The sequence below is a fragment of the Sminthopsis crassicaudata genome, chromosome 1, assembly GCF_048593235.1.
Source record: "Sminthopsis crassicaudata isolate SCR6 chromosome 1, ASM4859323v1, whole genome shotgun sequence".
In the NCBI taxonomy this organism is placed as follows: Eukaryota; Metazoa; Chordata; class Mammalia; order Dasyuromorphia; family Dasyuridae; genus Sminthopsis; species Sminthopsis crassicaudata.
The window spans coordinates 669,847,231-669,870,015 of record NC_133617.1 but is presented as its reverse complement, the minus strand read 5'-3'; the positions used below and the strand labels follow the sequence as shown (position 1 = coordinate 669,870,015).

At 34.2% G+C, this 22,785-nt stretch overlaps 1 protein-coding gene across 2 annotated transcripts in view; it reads right to left on the bottom strand.

Annotated features, from left to right (window-relative positions):
* The window catches only part of DAG1 (dystroglycan 1), an 84,144-nt gene that overhangs the window by 41,401 nt on the left and 19,958 nt on the right, over positions 1-22,785 (bottom strand). The window lies entirely within an intron of this gene.

Genomic DNA, 22,785 nt, shown 5'->3' with positions numbered 1-22,785 from the left:
AGTTTTTTTCTTCTATGGAATTTTTTTCCATTTCATCAATTTTATTTTTTAGAGAGATGTTTTCTTTTTCCAACTCACTAATTTTATTTCTCAATGATTTGTTATGTATGTGTTCCATGAATAATAGGGAATTCAACGATTCAACAAACATTAAACTATACTACTCAGTAGCAACTGTGCAAGAGGATGGGGATAACAAAGACCAAAAAAAAAAAAAGCCTGACTCCTAGGGAAATCTAATCTCAAGGAATAATACTCTTCTGAAACAAAGGGGAATTATTTAATAGCATCATAAATTTAGAGCTGGATTAGACATTAAAGATCATATGAAGTCCAATCCCTTCATTTAAGAAATGAGGAAACAAACCAAAAGACATTAAGCAATTTGACCATGGGGTCAGACAGGTTAAATGGCCCATCCAAAATCTGAACCTACATCTGCTAACTCCTGATCCAATACTCTTTTATAGCCAACTATAAAAGTATGTTATAGAATTTAAGAGGGACAGGAGAAGGTAAAAGGCAAATGAACAAAAGCCAAAACTAGGACCAACAAATAAAACACAGATAAGAGATGAAACATTTACTAAGAATTTACTATGTACTAAGCAGTTTTGTCTGGCAGGGAGTTGAACAGGAATAGAGAGGATTGATAAAGAGAGGAGAAAATGAGGGCAAGGATTAGAGGAGTAAATAGAAAGTTTAATAAACCAACTAAAAGTTGTTAGGAGAGAAAAAAAAATTAAGGACCAATGGTAAGATTAATTTGATATTTTCCTTTATAGCTCAAGAGATTATGTAACAGATGCCACATATCATGATAACAGTTCAAAACCATCTGGTTTCACTGAATTAAGAATGAGAACTGGCAAAGTTAATTAGAATAAAACATTTCCTATTCACTCCTCCCCTTTAACCCCACTAAACTCAAATCTACCAAACAAATTATTTTAATCAAAGACCAGAAGTGGAATTTTCTAGGTCTGATTCCATTTCCTATGACTCAGGCCTGAGTATCAAGTCCTGAGCCCCACCCAAGTCCCATTTACTTCTCTTAAACTGACTTGGTAGATATCTTTATTTCTTCCCTCCTATTGTTTCTGATAACAATAACCCTGGTTCACAAGCTTTCTCCCTAAAACCTTTTCCCCTTCTACCTTTCTTATTACTGCAGAGGACACCACCATTCTCCCAATTTTCTAGGCTTACAACCAGGTATCACCCTATCTTTTTACTCCTCAAGATCCTCTCCTCCCTATATTCAATCTGTTGTGAATGCCTGTTGATTTTACTTTTGCAAAAACTCTCTAATATCTAGGACAAGGCCTAGTCATCTCATCACAGCTGGCCTGCTGGTAGATTGGCCTGCCTCAAGTCTCTACCCATTCTAATCCATACTTCATTCAGCCACTAAAATGATTTTCTTAAAAAGTTCCAGTCCAACCATAACACTCATTTAACTCAATGAATTCCAGTGCCTTTATCACCTCCAAGTTCAAATATAAGAATCCTCTGGCATGCAAAGTCCCTTGTTCCCTCCTATCATCCCAGTCTTCTTATATCTTACTCCCCCCCACCAGTACTCTTTGACTGAAGTGACACCAGCCACCAATGGCTATTCCATGAACAAGCCACTTCATCTCTTAATTCCAAGTATTTTCTCTGGTTCTATTCCCACTTCTGGAATGTTTTCCTCTCCATCCCTTTGCCTCCTGTTTTCCTTGAAGTCCCAAATAAAATCCCATTTTCTATAAGACGCTTTTCTCAACCCTTCTTCTTAATTCTATCATCCCCCACCTCTTATTTCTTTTTTATCCTGTATATAGTTTGTACATATTTGTTTGCTTGTTGTCTTCCCTGTTAAGACTGTAAGCTACTTGAAGATAGGGATTGCTTTTTGTCTCTTTATACCCCAACATCTTAGCCCAGTGTTTATAGACTGACAGCAGACTTTATTTTTAGGCTATTTGAGTGTTGCCTGTGGTTTAAATTAATTATATTGTACTGTAACAAATGTAAACAAGTATTGTTCAAATAACAATTTCCATATTTTTATATTTAAGATTTGTCATAATTTGTGCAGAGATTATATAGTTAGGCAATGACGTTTTCTCAATTCAAATATTCATATCTTTAAAATATGAAGTTGATTATTTTGATTGGCATTCCTTCAATGTGAACAAACCCTGAAAACAAGAATATCCTAACAATGATGTGTGCGAATTAGAAAAACAGATCTGCGTTTCTTGTGAGAAAAGCCTACAGAAAAGAGTTTGAAACAAACTTCCTCTTAGCCTTACTTTCTCTCCAGCCTTAGAGGTGGAAGGGTATCAGGGATCACTTTTTATTTATTAGCTAAAGAAATGGAGGCAGAGAATAGTAGTGACTTGCCCGAGTTCATACAATGAGTTAGTGACAGGCAAGAATTAGCATCTGAATCTCTAGGTCCTTTGCTATTTCCACTATATCATACAATAGGTATTTTCTCCCCCAGTTTAAAATCCAAGCTCTTTCTATTTCATTTGCCAAAGAAATCTTCCAAAAAAGACTTTCAACATTCAGCCACCAAATCCTCTAGGGCCAATTCCCAAGGTAAAAAATCAATAAAAAGTCACCAAGGCATGCCTATATAGTCAGCTCTCAAATTCAAACATACAAAGTATGGCTCTAGTGCTGGCAGGATTAAAGATTAGATCAAAGTAGTCACTTAAGAGAGAAGATAAAACTCCAAACCAGTATCTATCTACCTTCCCTAAGATAGCCCTAGTACTTTGAGCATGTAGTGGAAGAAGGAGGGCACTCTCTTAAAATTTAGCTTCCATGAACTCCTAAACATAGACATTTCTGATCGACTACACAGCTGATTTTTATATACAGTATTGAGGTCTACTAACTGGTTTCCTTACAATAATAACCGTTAAAGTAGAATACATTTTATCCTCATTTTACAGTAGGAAATCAACTCAGAAAAGTACAGATGTGCCTGTGATCACTTACTAAACATCAGCCAAGATGTGAACCCAGATTTTCTCATTTTAATTCTATGCCTTACTACACAATCTCTCCTGCACATGCAACTAATCCTAAAATTCAATTCAACATTTTGCCCCCTACAATGTGCCACTAGATATGAATAGGAAATAATATAAACTGTACTTTCAAAAAGCTCACACTTTAAACCAAGGGTTCTAAATGCTTTTTGCTTCATGGACCCCTTTGGCAGATGGGTAAAGTCTAGGGAATTTTTCTCAGAATAATATTTTAAGTATATAAAAATAAATAAAATTACAAAAGAATTATGTTAAAATATAGTTCTCAAAAAACAAAACCAACCGACTCAGAGTTGCCAAGTTTTCCTTTAACAGTCTTCTTCATTCCAGTGACTTTCCCTCTACCATGATTTAGAACCTTTACTATTTTCTCACCTGGATTATTACAATGTATCTTTTTAATGTTTTCTATATCCATTTTTCCCACACCCAAAACACCTTCTACACCACTGCCAAATAATTAAAATAGAGATCTGATCATATCAATTCTCTCATTCAAAAATCTTCAACTCCCCCCTATAAAACATACCCTCCTTCTGGGTACTTAAGGCCTTCCACAATCAAGCTGACCTTTCTAGTTTTGTTTCATTATTCCCCTTCATTCACACTTCCTTCTAATCAAACTGGACTGCTAACAATTCCCTACACAAAATGTTTCACCTCCCATTTGCATGCTTTTGCTTTAGTGGTTACTCCCCATATCTGGAAGACATTCCTCACATAGGTCTTTTTAAGCAAGGTCTTTACTGATTCCTTCCCGTACTCTAAGTTATTAGCACTCTTAGTCTTCTAAAATTACTTTATATTTACTTGCTTCTAATCATGTTATATAGCTACAGAGACACTCAGAGACAGACACACAAACACATCCCCATCCCCTGCTACCCCCTCCAAAAATGTAAGATGGTTTATATATAGCAGATGATTTCATTTATTCTTTATATCCCCAAACTCTAACATTACAGCACAAATGTCTTGAAAACAGTAGTTTTTATAAATGTTGATATGAATTTTTAAAAAGCAAATATACAAATAATTATAATACAAGTCAATTTAGAGATCACATAGTTGAAAAGAACAAGGAGGGATTTATGGAGGAAAAGACAATTCTTGAAGAAAAAGTGTTTCAACAGACAGATGAGTAGGAAAATCCTATTAAAATGATGAATCTGAGTAAAAGTGACATAGCAACCAATATTCCACTGCACCTTCAACTAGTTCACCTAAGAAAAATAAATTAATTAATTAATGAATAAATAAATAGAACCACCTGTTAGTGGACAATTACTGCAGCCAATATTTGTTAACTTTTCTTGAAATATTCAACATACTATAGTCGCAAAGAGATCTGGGTATAATAACACTATTGTTATAGCTCCAATGAGGGACTATATAACATCAAAGCATTTCCCATATTATTGCCCCAAAAGGTACCATCAGTGTTACAACAACTGACTATTCCATAGAATCCATGTTGTCTGATTGAAACATTTTGTTGTTGTCATTCTATAGTATAGACGCCAATATCCTTTTCAAACTTCTGTAGTTATGATTTTACTTACTCCATTTGGACAAAACATGATGCTGACCTGATAGCACCTGATTTGACTCATTAGTTGAGAGTAGTTACTATGGTTATGTGCCCTAACTCCCTGACTATACAGATTAAACCCTTCATTTTGGTTTGTTGTCATGCAAGTAAGTATTTGCCAGTAGTTAAAAAGAAGTTTGGATAAAAGTATGTGGACATGTCAAAGTTACCTTTTATACTTTATGGAAAAAGCAACAATTCAAAGTAAATACCACTGATCTCTAGTCATCTTCATAAACGGTAAATAATAAATTATATTCTTGTTTTTTAAAAAAAGAAAATATTCAACACACAATTTGTTTTTAAAAGTAAATCACTGATATTTTAAAATTGATGGGGAAAGAAACTGCTAGATCAATACACCCTGTTTATACAAAGAAAAAAAAAAAGATTAAAAAAAAAAAAGACACTATTACAGACTAAATGATTTTTCAGTGATCTGCTTCTCAGCAGATTTTTAGCTTCCCACAAAAGAGCTTGGAAAAGTTAGCCCTTCCCACATTCCTCTGACCTAACAAGAATGAATAGTCACAAACACTTCTCCAACAGACCTCAAAAGGTTGTAGTCACAGGCTAAACTGAGGCCAAAGAAGAAAGAGGTAATCCACAAAAGTCTCTTACAAGCACACATCATTCTGAAGTAAAATACAAACAACTAATAAGGGAAGTACTTGACTACGAAAAAGAGAAAGCTGTGCTGCCTTTCACGAGGCCATTTCCCCCCAAAAGGGGGTTTGCCTGAGTCTTCGTAAACTTACCTATAAACAATAGGCACGCAGAGAAATAAAGCACACAGTAAATTCATCCTTTCATGACTGCTAACCACATCTGCCAGTCCCCACCTGCTGTCCACATTCCTGGAATTTTTCAGGAGCAATTCTCTCTAGTAGAAGTTGTTTTATCAAGGAATGGTAGAGATTTAAAGAAATATGTCCAGTTTCTATATAATAAAGGAATTCCATATTCAATTAGAACTAAGAAAGTTTTACAAAATACTGTGCTGCTTTTGCAAGGCTTTTCAAAGTTCTTCAACATTTGTCTACTTTACCCAACAAAGAAACTTAAAATATCTTGGTCCTTGCCTCCTTCTGTTGCACTTCATACTTTATTCCATCATGTCTTTCCAGATCAAAATGGAAAATGGATTTTTTTATACATAGCAATTCATTTGGAAGCTAATTGCTACTTTTTAAACTGCTTCTTATAATTCAATTCTTCAAGGTTCTTCAGTTTTTTGAATATGGGTATTCCCTCCAGCTCGCCTCAATGTCTTAACAAAGACTGACTTCACGACTTGCTCTAGTAAAAAAAAAAAATTAAAAATAAAAATAAATAAAAAGTCCTCACCTGACAGAGAGAGAATCTTCTAATGACAAGTTCCTCAGAACTCACAGAAACTAGGACTCCTGAAAGAGACAAGCCACTGCTGGGGTCTTACTAAGGTTTTCTCAGCCTACTAGGCCTTGCCAAAGCTTGTGTTCCACTAACAGCCTTTATCAAAGACTGTGTCCACATTATTAATAAGCAACATGAAAACTTTAAACAAGGCTTTTCTGGACTCTGAATATTAAAGAATGAAGAAAAAAATTAAGATTACAAGAATTTATTCAAAGTATTCAGAAAACTTTATTCTTTGTCTTTGTATCTTCTGGTGTTAATAAGATGTATCATAAAATATTAATAAATATTGTATATAGACTGGAGCCAAGATAGCAAAGTATAAGGCAAGACCTAGCTTAATTCTCCCAACATTTTCCTCCAAACAATTTTAAAATAACATCTCAGATCAAATTTTGGATCAGCAGAGATAACAAAGGGTCAGAATAAAACATTTTTTCAGCTTAAGGCAATTTAAAAGGTCAACAGGAAAGGTTAGTGACACTGGGGTGGGCGCCAGTCCTGAACACCCACCAAGTGCACCTGTGGTAGATCTTGGAGGCAATAGTGCATGAACAGCCCTGAGATGTTCTGAGGCACTATTCCACAGCAAAGTAGAGCACGTGTGATTGGGAACAAGGGACCTGAATCACAATTCCAAAGCAAGGAAAAGCACTTGTGCATGCAGCTGCAGAAGATCAGGGGCCCTTCCATGATGAAGACTAGAACAGGACAAAAAAGCCTGAAGTTTGGCTCTGTGTCCTCCCACTCCTAACTCAAGGTGAACAGAGCTGAACTTTTTAAAGTTCAAATTAGAAAATAGGCTACTAACAGCTTGGTAAAAGAGGCACAAAAAACACTGAAGAAAATAACACTTTAAGAAATAGAATTGGCCAAATGGTAAAACATTTTTTAAAAACCCACAAAATTTTACAGAAAAAAGAACTCTTTAAATATTTTAAAATAATTTACATAAAGTCAATTATGCTGGGATGACCTCCAAAAAACAAAACAAAAACCACCACCACGGTCACTAGGGATGAAAAAGGGGTATGTGCGGGAATAAGAGGGAAAAAATTTTTTAAATGGGTAACATAATAGAAGTACACAAGCAAGAACTTTTATAGCAGAGGGAGAAATTGGGAGTGGCAGGAGTATTTACATACTCAGCTGGGTATGGAAATCTATCTTACACAGTAGGAGAATAGAAGAAAAAGGGGTTAAGAAATATTGAGGGGGAAGGGCAGCTAGGTGTCGCAGTGGATAGAGCACCAGCCTTGAATTCAGAAGGACCCGAGTTCAAATCTCTCAGACACTTAACACTTCCTAGCAGTGTGACCTTGGGCAAGTCACTTAACCCCAGCCTGGGGGGGGGGGAAGAAATATTGAGGGGGGAAAGGTACAATAATAAAAAGGAAGGCATATTAAAGGAGATAATGCTCAGAAAGCAAGATAAACTTTCGAGAAGACAGAATTTTTAAAAAGTAAAGGATAAACAGAAGAAAATAAGATGAAGGGAAATACACAGTTATCATAACTGTGAATACAAGTGGGATGAGCTAACCTATAAAATAAAAGTGAACAGGAAATTAGAAACCAGAATCCAACAATATGCTATTTAAAAAAACCCACCTGAAACAGAAAGAGATACACTTTTAAAATAATGGGCTGCAATATGCTTCAGCTGAAGGGAAAAAAAAATAAAAGAGCAGAGGTAGCAATCATTCTCAGATAAAGCAAAAACAGACCTATTTTAAAGGACTCAAGGAAACAACATTTTGCTAAAAGTTATCATGAAGAATAGCAAAAACTTTTACACCAAATTTCTCTGATAAAGACCTCATTTCTTAAATATAAAGAGAACTGAGTAAAATGTATAAAAATAAAAGCTACTTCCCAATTGATAAAAGAGTCAAAGGATATGAAAGGCAGTTTTTAGTATAAGAAATCAAAATTAGTCCCATGAAAAAAAATGCTCTAAACTACTATCGGTTACAAAAATGCAAATTAAAACAACAGGGGTGCGTACCACCTCATGCCTATCAGAAAAGACAAATAAAAGGAATGAGGGAAAATAGGTACACCTCATAATATCTTTTCAATACCAAGAGGCTAAGGATCCAGCATCACCCAATCTGGAAAATTCAGGTAAAACTATTTGGCCCTCTCTTCATACCAGAGAAGTCAAAATTATTATGGTATTAAAGAGAAAAGATGTTGCTATACGATATAAATCCTACTATATCTATACTACGTGTATGTGTATAAAATGCATTTTTGAGTTTTAAATTTTTTCTGTCATCTGCAGGTCAGTCTTCACAAGTCATCTTTAGCTTTCATAAAATTCCCCCAAAAATTCCCATTTAATTAATTATGAAACCATGATGGCAAAAGTCCTAATGGGGAAGGGAAAAATATAAAATGTTGGTAGAGGGGGCAGCTGGGTGGCGCAGTGGATAGAACACCAGCCTTGAATTCAGGACAGAGTTCAAATCTGGTCTCAGACACTTAACACTTCCTAGCTGTGTGACCCTGGGCAAGTCACTTAACCCCAGCCTGGGGGGGAGGGGGGAATGTTGGTAGAGTTGTGAATTAGTTCATCCATTTAGGAGAATAATTTGGAACTATGTCCAAAGGACTATAAAGCTGTATATACCCTAAGGTGAAACAATACTACAGTAGATCTACATCTCAAAGATATCAAAGAAAAAGAACTTGTATACACAAAAATATTTACAGCAGCTCTTTTTTATGATGACAGAGAACTGAACATTTGAGGATATGACCATCAACTGGGGAATGGCTGATGGAATATTATTTATATTGGCAATCTCAGGTTTCAATTTTGTTTTAATAAATGCTCAATATTAGATTAAAAATTTTTCACATAAATTTGTATGGATAACTAAAGAAAGTTAAATTATTTTCCCATTTAAAAGTATGTCTGATAATTTTAAAAGACAAAAGAGTTCGTGTTACAAGACAGATCCTTATAAAAAAATTTTTTTACAACTTATATAAGGTACAGGGTTTAGTTAAAATAAATATAAGTGGTATATAAAAACTAAAATTCTCTTAAGTCTCTAGTGAATTATGGGTTCCTAGTTTGATGATCTTATAGCATGTTGTTAATAGGATTAACTCCATAAGACTTGAATTGGTTTTCATCAAATGAACTAATTATTAGAAAACCAAATTTAAGAAATTGTACTAAATTGCATTAAAATTTGTACTAGTAGATTTCAACAAAATTACCTAGGGATCTTTAACAAGTGAATTAGAACCAGAGAAGCAGATTTCCCTTCACACCTGCCCTGAGAATGAGATCTATTCCATAACATCCAAGATAACATATTTCTAAGGGCTAAATGACTACACGGGACATTTGGGACTCAAGAAAAAAATATGATAATAAAATAGACATTGGGAATAAGTTATTAAAGTACAAGGAGGATTGATGTTATTTAATGTTGATGACTTGACTGTATTGCTTTGGCCTTTTGTTTCATGGTGTTTGTTTGCTGAATTTTCTTGGTTACTCGGGTGACATAAATCTCCTTCCTTAAAATTAGTCCATTGTGAGTGAGCCCTGATGGACATGCTGGCTTCTAACACTTGAAGTTTGAGTGTCATTTAACTTCTCTGCACATAAGTCAGTCATTATTTGATAGATCTTAAATGCATAATGGATGTCGTAAGTTTTGGAATTCTGAGATTTGACCTTAAGAAGAATCAGAAATCTTTTAGTATTTAATACATGTGACATAAGGATGGCCAAAGTTTTAAATTATGTCACTTCTAGTTTTATGGTCCTTTTAAACTTAAATGGTAGAGGGAATAGATGCAATTCCATCAAATAATTTCTTTTCAGAATTACCCTATTTTAGTCACATAAATACATATTCCCCTAGAAAATTAGGATACTTAATTATGTTTATGGATATAGTAAGAATATTCATTAAATCCCTTTTACTGTTAATGTCCTTGTCTGGAATAAAAGATTTAAAAAAAACTGGTGAGCAGATAAACTCTAGAATCTAAGATTGGACTATTTATAATATAGAGATGATCAAATCTCACACAGAACTCCAAAGAGACAGTGGCTATGTTTCTTACCATACCTCTTAGAAATACGTTCCAATTAACACAGAAGAGTTAAAAGGGGGTAAAGAAAAAAAGCAATGATGACTAAATAGAATATCATTCCCTGATTTCCTTAATTTCCAATCCTAAGTCCACAAGAGCTCATGTACCTCTCTAATACTATTTATATTGTAATTATTAATATAAAATTGTGCCTATTTAGTAGTTATCCCTCTTCTAAAGGGTAAGCTACAGGATAATATTGCCCATTCTATTTAAACTTTTTATCTCCCCAAGGGTTTAACAATGTTCTGTATCCAAAAGGTTTTAGTAAAGGTTTGCATAAGTGAAATAGCATTGGTCTGGTATAGGAAGGTAATAGAATATTATTGTTCTGTAAAAAATGATGAACAAGCTGATTATAGAAAGATCTGGAAAGATTTACATGAACTGATGCTGAGTGAAACAAGCAGAATCAGGAATACGATGTACACAATAACAAAGAATGTCAGATGGTCAATTGTGAAAGACTTGGTTCTCAGTGGTTCAGTGATTCAAGTAATCCCAATAGAATTTGGACAGAAAATACCATCTGCATCCAGAAAAAGAACTAAGGAGACAATGTAAATCAACACATGTTCACTTCTTTTTTTCTGTTTTGTTTTTTTTTTAATCTCTCCCATGGTTTTTCTCTTTATTCTGATTTTTCTCTCCATACATGATTCATAAAGATATGTGTTAAAAATAAATTAAAAAAAAAAAAAAGAAAAAGAAAAAAGAAATCGCATTGGTCTCTTCAATTGATCTGCAAACAAAAAAGCATCTGAAGGTAGAAAATTTCAGTGGAAAGGTTGAACAAAGTCAGAAATAGCACCATGTTGTGACACACAATTTTGTAATTCAAAATTATGCATCAGCTTAAGATTTGCAAATCACTTTCTTCCCCAACTATCCTGTGAAGCAGATCATCCTAATATTATCATACTCACTTAACGGATGGAGAAACACAAATTCTGGGAATTTAAATGACATTATACTCTCTCTTCATACTACTAAGACTTCACCCAAAAAAACCCTTTATTTTATATACACTTTTATGATACATGTCTTCTCTAATATGCTTTGGGAGAGCAGAAACTGTTTCCTTTTTATCTTTGTACCTCCAGAACGTGGCCAATATTTGGCATACATCACAGTAGGTCCTTAATGAACGCTTACTAACATGGTCAAGTGCACACAATAATCAGAAACAGAGCAAGATCTCTCACCCTCCAAGTCCAAGGCTCTTTCCATTCTATTGTGGCTGCCTCTATAATATTTCAACTTCTTGACTTAAAAAATAATAATAATAACAGTCCATATATCTTACATCTAAGGTAAGGTAAGGACAGAAGAGGAGGGAAAGACAGCAAACATTTAAAAAAAAAAAAAAAAAAAAGGCCCACGGGTCAATGTTCTGAAAAAGTGGCCCTCTCAAAATAATTCACCTTTATGTTCTAAATCACTATTAATCAGAGAAATGCACATTAAGACAACTCTGAGGTATCACTACTCACTTCTCAGATTGGCTAGGATGACAGGAAAAGATAATGATGAATATTGGCAGGGATGTGGGAAAACTGGGACACTAAATACATTGTTGGTAGAACTGTGAATAGATCCAGCCATTCTGGAGAGCAATTTGGAACTATGCTCAAAAAATTATCAAACTGTGCATACCCTTTGATCCAGCAATGTTTCTATTGGGCTTATATCCCAAAGAGATCTTTTTTTCCCCCCAAAGAGATCTTAAAGAAGGGAAAGGGATCCACATGAGCAAAAATGTTTTTGGCAGCCCTTTTTTGTAGTGGCAAGAAATTGGAAACTGAGCGGATGCTCATTAGCTGGAGAATGGCTGAATAAGTTATGGTATATGAATGTTATGGAATAGTATTTTTCCTATAAGAAATGATCAGCAGGATGATTTTATAGAGTCCTGGAGAGAGTTACATGAATTGATGCTAAGCGAAATGAGCAGAACCAGGATTTTTACATGGCAAGATTATATGATGATCAATTCTCAACAATGAGATGATTCAGACCAGTGCCGATGATCTTGTGATGATGAGAACCATCTACATCCAGAGAGAGGATTGTGGGAACTGAGTGTGGATCACAACATAGTACTTTCACTTCTTTTGTTGTTGTTTGTTTGCATTTTATTTTCTTTCTCATTTTTTTCCCTTTTTGATCTGATTCTTCTTGTGTAGCAAGATAACTGTAAAAATACATTTGCCTATATTGGATTTACATATATTAGATTACTTGCCATCTAGGAGAGGGGGCAGGGAGAAAATTGAAACACAAGGTTTTACAAGGTCAATGGTGAAAAATTATCCTTGCATGTTTTGAAAATAAAAAGCTCCAATTTAAAAAATAAATAAATAGTAATTCACCTATCACTTAAAAGTTTAAGCCTGTCTTTTAAAAAAGAGAAGCAATTGGCTAAGTCACCTTAAAGAATTACTTTTTATCCCACTTCTTGGAGAAAGGCTCCCACAAAAGAAAGGTTCTCATAGTTCATTAGCTACAAGTTAGTAGAATCTAACTAGGCAACCCTCTCTGGTAGAGCTCCTAAAGAAAAAAGTCATCTACATCTTTTCCTATTAACCATCAAAAAAAGTCATCTGAATACACCAGAAGGCCAGTCAAGCTCAACCTACACTTCAGAAGTTCTTAGCAGACAGGAAGTTACCAATTCTTAACCCACAAGATTTTGCACATCCTCTAGTAGATTCTAGTAGCTTCCTGTAGATTCGGACTCCTAGGAGGCTTTTCAGTGTCTTACCATAGTTCCCTGCCTTCCTTCATAGCTACATGAGCACAAAACCCCTTGGCCTTCCAATCCCCTGACACCCAGCTTTATGTACATCTTTCCACTAAAACAGCCATGATCATTTCCGACTAAGAAATTCTGTCTAAAACTTGTAATTTTTACCCCTACTTTTTGGGGTAAAGGAAGAGACTCTGTAAACATCTATACTTTAATGAAAAGTAATCCATTTTCTAAGCCTCTCAAAAGTATCCAAATTAAGAAGTTTTTCTAAAAGTTTTGAAAAAGTAAGTTTTTCACCAAACTTTATAAGGGACCTGACACAAAGTCAGCATGGTGTAGAAAAGAGTAAAAAGCTAAGTTCAAATTCTAGTTTTGCTACTCAGTATTTGTATATCTCGAGCAAGTCATTCATTACTCTTCTTCACACAAAGATGTACGCATCCAGATCTCAATGATCTCTTCATTAAGACTTACTATGGGAAAGGGACCCACAGAAGCAGCTATTTACAAACCAAAGTGGCTTTAAAAAAAAATCTTCTAACAAGGGATCAATTCAATTGTCCAGTAGTCTGACAGTAGTTGGATACAACTGATAGATTCATTTAGATGACTTTAAAAAAAATTACAAAGGAAATTAATGTGATAGAAAAGCTCGAGCTATAAATAAAAGAAAAGAAAGATCAATTCAAAGAGAAAAAGCAGATCATTGCAAGGGATGGCAGAGAAGGAGGATGGAGCAAGTGTTCAGGTTACTTTCCTGGACTTTGAGCCCTGAGTCCTGTGAGTCTTGAGTTGCTCTAAGTGGGGAACTTTGTACAAAGCAGCCCAAGATCATGGAAGAGAAAGAGCAAGAGATTAGTAACGTAATTCAAACTATCCAGAACCCAGAAAACCCCAATACTTTACAGAACTGAAAGTGATAACAGAAAGTTGTATGGAAGGAGATTATCTGGTTATTATCAGGTTCATAGCCAGAGTGCTTCATTGATCTCCAACCACTCTAATTGGATAAAACTTCAGAAGTATTTACCTTTCCAACTTAAACTGGAAATACCCATTTTTCAAGGAACCCATCCCACATAAGATATAAATAACTCAATGACAAGGAGAGAGTAGCAGCTGGCATAGAGAATCCCAACTTAGAGAAAATTGTTGAATAGTGCCATTGAGTTCGATTAGCAGCTTTTCCAAAAGTCAGCAAAAAATTGCAATCATTTGAAACATTTATTTAACTCTTTATTAAACTGAATGCTTTTTTTGTTTATTAGACAATTTGTACCACCAGGCACTTTTTTAAAAGACCATTTCCCAAACAAGATTTAATTGTAAAATAGCTATTATATGTTAATGTATGCAACATTCTCAGGTTTTATCACATTTTGTGACTAGTCAGAATATTTTCTAGATATTATAGATAAGACATATGACTATTTTTCGACGCCCATTCTGACACCACACTATTCTTTGACAGATCAACTATCCCTATTGTTCACAGACAAATCAGGTGTCAATTATTACTCTGTAAACATGGATGTTATTAAAAAAAAAAAAAAAAAAAAGATAAAGCAAATGCATCCAAGGGAAGTGCATTTTTAACCCTTTATAAAGTTTCTTGAGTTGCTAAAGAAAGCTACCTAGTAAGTATAAAAGTAGTAATTTTTCAGTGTCACTCATTTTTATAAATCGAGACTTTCCAATACTCTACTTTTTAGATAAATTCTCAATGAAATAACACTAGTTCCAATAAAAGCAACAAGAACAAGATACCTCAGGCAAAAAGGCTGATTAAAAAATGATTATTTGTGTTTATATGAAAAGCACTAGATAAATACTATGAAACATCTATTGTTTCTCTAATTTATTTTTGCTATGTCAACTATTATTTTTCCTTAAGTCTTTGTACCTAATACAATAAATATCCATTGAGAATTCTTGTCAAACATTTTCTCAATTATTTAAAAAATGTTAAGCCATGACTATTTCACTCTTTGGTGACTCCTCTGTAAATGAAGGACACCCCTGATAATAAAATGTTATTGTTAATGCAGGAATTTGACAATTATATACTACTTTATTACTAAGAATGGAGAAGCAAAAATAATGCTTATCCTAAGTTATAGAAAACAGTCCTGGAGCTATAGCCTCCTTCCCTTTAAAAGACTTCTACCTTTTAGGTTGCTGAAAAGCAAGGTTCTGATATGAGAATATATTATTTAGAGATGGAGGGATTCTTTAGGATCACTTGATCCTTCATTTTACAAATGAGGAAATTGAGAGACCAAGTAACCTTGGATAAAACTCCATAAGGTAGCAAATATCAGAACCAGAAATTTCCAAAGTCTGTTTAATCTGAATTTTACTAGGAAGGAAAAAGAATAAAGATTAACAGCTAATTTAGACAAATGGCTTCAGTTTCCTAATTAGTACAATTAAAGGATTGACTGAAGTAGATCATCTCTAATATACCTTCCAGCGGGAAATCCAATAAAGCCATAAGAATTCCACTTAAATGCAAAGGTAGGATAAAGATAAGTAAATATAGATAACTTCTTAGCTAAAGAAACAGGGAACAGCAATCTGACCTATTCCTTTCCCATAGGAATATCACTTATCACTTCAGCTAGAACAACAGAAATGGCCTCTTAGCTATCTCAAACTATGTAAGAATGAAATTAAACTTATCAGTTCATAAGATTTAAAGTTGTTAAGGGGTCTCAAGAGGTCAACTAGTTACTCGGTCTTTTTTTATAGAGGAAGAGAAAAGTTTGTTTTCCTATTGTATCTTAAAAAATATACTCTCTTTAAAAAGATATTTTTTAAAAATTTGGACCATACAGTTAAAATACAAGAATAAGAGTACTTGTTCATAAATTGAGTGTAACAAACTAAGGGATAAGATATTTGCCTGGAATCCTGCAAATCTAATTTTTAAAAAACCTTAAAACTGAAAAAACAATAAAAGAGAATTGCCTAAGAAAATCTACCAAGCTAGATACTTTAGGATAAGATTTTTTGTGTGTCACACTTTTAGCATTCTTGAAGTCTATGGACCTCTTCACAAATAATGCTTTTAGATACATTAAACAAAATACTTAGAATTATAAAACTTACCTGAAATATAGATCTCAAAACATATTTTTAAACTAGTTCATAGGTCCCAAGCATTTATATGAAATACAGGATTTAGAGCTGGAATGGATATTAGAAATCATTTAGTCTTTAACCCTTTTCAAATCTATTTATCCAGCCCTAACCTTTTCTCCTGACCTTCAGAATTGTTATCTCCAATTGCCTAATGGACATCTCAAACTGGACGTTCTATCAAACTGTATATATCCAAAGCTCAATTCTTATCCTAATTAAAAAGGGGGAGGGAGGGAGAGGAAGGACACATTAAAACTGAAAAATATTATGCTAAATGCTGAGGAATAAAAGATTTAGAACTATATTGAGATCATCTAGTCCAATCCCCTCATTTTTACTAATGAGTAAACTGAGGATCAAATAATTTGCCTAAGGCCAAATATCAGTTTAAACCAGGTTCTCAGAATCCAGTGTTCTTTTCCTTCCAACTGCAGAAATGATTACAAAAAAGTTAATATACAGGTATAACCAGAAAATTAAAAAAAAAAAAAACGATTACAGAAGAATCATCAACCCTGCTGCTGCCTGCCTCTCCTGACCAGAAACAGATACAACAGGATCTAGCCAGTACAGGTACCTAGGCACCTTACCATGCACTGATACCAACCACCACCTTTCAAATCTCTACTTTTCACTTCTTGCTCAGAAAACATTAAATCAACATCTCCATTGATACCGGGAAATGTGAGACAATATACCATCAGAGGGCTCCACTGCCAATCTCTGAGACTGCTTAGATGAAAACTCTCTTTAGAAACCATTCACTAAAGTTCCTGGAAATAAGGGATCATTTTTGCTCTCTGAGAGCTCACGATATTCTGATAGGGGAGACAACACATAGGTAAGGGTTTTAACTGCAAGTCAGATATAAAAGTCCCATGGTCCTTAGGAAGCATCGGCAAAAGCTTCTTTACCTATTTAGTAGGCACTTAATACTTAATTGATTGAGCTAAAGGCCCAGAATAAATACAGAGAGTTAACAAGCAATGAATAAGAGCTAAAAGGCAATAGAGTTCCATTTTCCACCTTCCATGTATCTAGAAAACACCTCTGAATGTGCCCCTCATAGTCACAATGGGAAGCAATGAAAATATTCAAACATTTTTCTCAAAAAAAATAACTAAAAACAAAACTGAGAGAACAATCTTTATTTTTTTTTTTAGACATGTACTATATTCACAAAGCAGTATTCTGCGGTATTCACAGCAGAAACCCACAAAATTTTGGAATCTAAATTTATTTGCCTAAAGTAAAAGTAGTCACTACTTCCTTTCCCATAACCTTCCTTCTATAACCAAAATCTGGTCAAATTTACCATTAATGCCTTAGAAACTGCATTAAGAAATAAATGATTTCAAAATCATCAATTTGGGAAGAGCAATGGACCTGGAGTCAGGATAAAGCCTCAGACACTTAACCCTAAGACACTGAGCATGGCACTTAAGCCTATTTACCTCAGTTTTCTCATCTGTAAAAAAAATGAATTGGAGAAAGAAATGGCAAACACTCCACTAACTTTGGCAACAAAATATCAAATGGGGTCATTAATAGTTAGACATAACTGAAATAACTTAAAAACAATTATTGTGCAAAATGGCATATACTAATTAAAGTTACTATTCATATTTTAGCACATATGTTCAAACAAGTCTTATGGAAATACTCTTCTGCAGAAGCCTTTCAGCTGTCCTCCAAAAACAAGTTCTTTTCAAGTTTCACCTAGATGTAGATTCACAAAGACTGCTCGTGGACTGCAAGCTCTAGCAAGACCTATTCCAAAATGGAAAGTACTTTAAGTACACCCTTGGGAAAAACTCTTGGGGAACACTCATATTCTCTCACCTCAAGCCCTACCTTAACTCATACATACACACACACAAAAAAAAAAAAAAATCCAAATTTAGCTCATTCCCTACCCCAGGATCTATTCAATCAGAACTTCCACTAATCCTGAGCAGTACAATCTGACATCAGGACACTTATTTTTCTATTACACAGTTCTACTAGTATGTGAGCTTCTTGAAAGCAGGCACCAATGTCTTACTAAACTCTGTATCTCTTCTAGTCCCCAGCATACAATATTTAGTATTTGAAGTCAAAGTCCCCTAATGGTAAAGGCAGGATAGAAAGGCACAAAATAAAAGGGTAGACTTATGTGGGACTTCTTTTGACATTAAGGCCAAAGCACTTTGGCAAAGTATGCAAAGAGTTATGCACTTTTTTGGTCTGGGTTTTTTTGTTTTGGATTTTTTTTGGGGGGGGTGGGGGGGGGTGGGGGAGGGGAAGGACTAGATGTTAACTATATGCATGGCCAACTTACCAATGTCTCTCTGGACATACTTATAAGAGTCCAGATTCACATTAAATGAATTTCAACCCTAAACAAACATTACATTTCACCCTCAAATTTTCTTAGAAATGAAGATAACACATACTACAATATATACAAAGGAGTAGAAGACATTAAATTAGTGGCAAAACTAATAAAGTTCTCAAAATATAGTCTCAGCTATTATTGTTTAAGTAAAAGATAGCATAATACTTTCGAAAAAATATCCATGGATTCATGTTGACTTTTCCAATAAAATCAAACAAGATTCGGTAATAGTACTACAGCCTTACATTGACATGGCACTTTCCAGTTTAGAGGGATTTTTTTCCTGCTACTAAATTTAGCACTAGGCAGAATTTACTTTATAGTTTGGGGAGGATTTTTCACTGCTACTAAATTTAGCAGGTCAGAATTTGCCCAGAGGCTAAGGAGGTTCTCATTTTAGAATAGGTACGAAAATGCTAAATTCCTCAAAGCCAAGCCATGAAAAACATAAGGATTGTAAGGAAAGGTTTTTTTTTAAAAATTTCTCCAGACAAGTTCTTACTTCTTTCCTTGGGAAACTAGGGAGAGTCAGTCAAACTCAGGTCACTTCCATCAGCTTAGCTTGATAACACAATAGTAAGGAAATTTCTTTTTCTAGTATAGAAAGGTAATGATCAGTCCTTTCCTCTATGTTCCCTGTCAAAAACAGATTTGAATTGCTGAGTGATTTAATTTAGATATATGAACAAATAATTCAATTAATAAAATATTAGTTGCTATAAAGATCTTATGGAAAATCCTTCCATGACTGAGTTCGGATCACAACAGTGTTTTCACTTTTTGTTTTTTGCTTGCTTTTCACTTTCCTTCTCATTTTTCCCCCTTTTGATCTGATTTTTCTTGTGCAGCATGGTAATTACGGGAATATATATTGAAGAACTATGCATGTTTAACATATATTGGATCACTTGCTATCTAAGGGAATGATGGAGAAGTTAGGAGAAAAAAAAAACGTGGAACACAAATTTTGCAAGGGTGAATGTTGAAAACTATGCCTGTATTTTGAAAACAAAAAGCTTTTAGGAAAAAATCCTTCTTTGTAAATTTTTAACAGCAGACCACTGTGTAGGATTAACTCTGTGAAGACCTTCTTATGGGAATATGACCTAATTATGATTTAAGACTTTATAATAACAAGTTGAGCTATAGCTAAATAGCTGCAAGTGTTAGATTGTCTTGAATGAACATTTCCCTCCAGTTTCCCACCACCTCTTAATTAGGATTTAAGTACTTTTTAAAAAGGTTATGATTTCTTTGATTTCTCTCATCTGAGTATATCTGCTTATATAGCAGTTCTCTAAGGAAATTTAAATTAAGAGTTTATTATTATTGATTTGTATTCTGTTTCTGAGATAGATTTCTCAGTTTAGGGTGTAAGCCTAGACTCCCCTAAAATAAGAGAAAAAGTCAAGGGGGTGCTTTGGTTGTTTTTTATCTTGTGTTTTACAGTTTATATGTTGCACTTCTTTTACCAACAAACACCTTGTCAGACGGGAGAGGTGAGATCGTAATAAACCCCTTTTTGCTTTTTCTTACTTTGAAAGTCTCTGTTTTTTGTGATAGCTACTGTCTCACACACTATTTAACCACTATGTAGGATGACACAGGCTTATCTTACTACAGTGATAAGGTTCAAACACCTCCAACTCTTCATACCACAATTATGAATTCCTAATCCAAAGCTCTATTCAAAACATATATATATATATATATACACATATATATATACATATATAAAACAAACCATAAACATGCTATATATAATGTAAACACTAGGACAAGATATGTAACAGCAATCTCATTTTAAACTTATAGATCAAATTGTTAATAGTAAGATTTCATTTCTTACTCTAGACACAACATAAAAGTTTACGCACTTTTGTGAATTTACTGAGCAGTAGCCGGCAGTGTTCTTCCCAGCATATTTTATCTAGACAGGTCAAAAGTCTCCCTGACTTGGGAATTTTTTACATTGCCCTCCCTAAAGTTCACCAGAAACTTAGGTTCCAATAAGAAAAAACTGAGGAGGAATATTACTTTTTAGCTATGTAAAGAGCTCCCAATGAGAAATCCTACTCATGCAGAAAATCTGCTCTATGACATGTGTAGGGTAAACTGGCTTGCCTGGAAAACAAAACCATCTTAGGTGAAGGAAACAGAACTTAAACTTAGGTCTTTTGGCTCTACTGCATAACACATACATAATCTCTGATATTCCCATAGATTTGGGCAATGATAATGGAAAAGTAAAAATGTGAACTGATTTGGCTTAGCTCATAAGCTCATAATAGTGAGCTTTACCATTTCTAGTCACATGAAAAAATACTCTACAACACTATTGATTAAAGAAATGCAAATTAAAACAACTCTGAGGTTTTATTTCTCACTGCTCAGATTGGTTAAAATGACAGAAAAAGATGATAAATGTTGGAGGGGATGTGGGAAAATTGGGTCACTAATGCATCGTTGATGAAGTTGTGAAATGATTCAACCATTCTGAAGAGCAATTAGGAACTATATTATAAAGGACTAGAAAACTGTGCACAGCCTTTGACCCATCAGTATCTCTACTGGGTCTATATCCCAAAGAGATCATAAAAGAGAGGAAAAGACCTACATGTGCAAAAATGTTTGTAGCAGCCCTTTTGTAGTCACAAGGGACTGGAAACTGAGTAGATGCCCCTCAGTTGGGAAATCACTCAATAAGTTATGATATATGAATATAATGGAATCTTATTGTCTTATAAAAAAAAATAATGAGCAAGCCAATTTCAGAAAAGCCTGGAAAAACTTGAAGTGATGCTGAGTGAAGTAAGCAAAACCAAGAGAATATTGTACACAATAACAAGATTATTATGTTATGATCAACTATGATGGACTTGGCTCTTTTCAACAATATGGTGATTCAAGGCAATCCCAACAGATTTCTGATAGAAAGTGTCATCTGCATCCAGAGAGAGAACTATGAAGACTGTATGTAGATCAAACCATAGTATTCTCACCTTTTTGTTATTTTTTTCCCCTTTTGATCTTATTTTTCTTGCCCATGACAAATATGGAATGTGAATATAGAAATGTTTAAGAAAAAAAATGTGTTTAACCAATATCAAATTGCTTGCTATCTTGAGGAGGAGAAAAAGGGAGAAAAATTTGAAACATGGGGTTTTGCAAAGAATGCTGAAAACTATCTTTGCATGCATTTGGAAAAATATTAAAAATAAATAACGGTGAGCTTTAAGCAACTTGTTTATATTTAGAGTGAAATCAAGAGACTGTGCCATGCAACAATTCTGTCTTAAACATGAGCAACAAGGTCTTGCATCTGATCCAGTTTACCACAGAGCATCATGGAAGTCTAGTGCCAATCTCACAGTGGTATGCTGTCTGTGAATAATGATCTACTGTGAGGCTTAGAGAACTGAGCATGTTATGTGGCATGTGCTACACAAGAGAACATAGCACAACATCTTCAACCTCAACATGTCAATGTAATAAACTAATGGGGAATGCTGAAAAGTTACCAAGTGATTTAGAGAGGTGAGAGTCAATGCCAGTAGCAAGTATATACACACACTAGATCTAGGTCAGTTCATGCCTCTATGGATTGAAAGGAGTTAAAGTGAGATCATTCCAAGCTCAGATTCTGATGTTAGGAAACAATATGAAAATTCAGGATGTCTCTTTGAAAAGAAATCACCATTTACTTTTTATTACTTTCAATTCAAATATAAAACAGAAAACCTTTCTCCTCAGGTCACTTTGTCTAAGTCAAATGGAAGCTATCAACACTTTTCAAAGACAGAGAAGGTGCAAGTCCAGCTAAAGTCCCATCTCATTTCCCCTTTCTGCTTCTGGACAGTTCAATCAGTGACTCAAAGAAAAAAGCAGCAATGACTTCTCACAAAGCTGGTAGAGAAAATGAGGCAAGAAACAATAATCATAATCACAGACTCTTACAGCTGAAGAGAGCTTTAGAGAGATTCCTGAAATACAATTCTCATTTTACTCAGAGTGAAAATGAAAAATTATTAGTATTATCATAGTTAATATTTATATAGTTTCCACTATATGTTTATAAAATTTTGTAAATGATATCTCATTTTATTCTCACAACAACCCTGAGAGATTATTATTCCCATTTCACAGATAAAGAAAGATCTTAAATGACTTGTCCAAGGTCACACAATCTGAGACCACATTTGAACTCAAGTCTTTCTGAAACCTAGAAAAGTCATTTTTTTTCAAGATAGATTACTCAATATAAAGCCATGAATAAAACCCAGGTATTTGGACTTTCTGTTCATGTTTTGTCCATTTCTCCTACAATGTTATTAATAAAAAGAAAAAG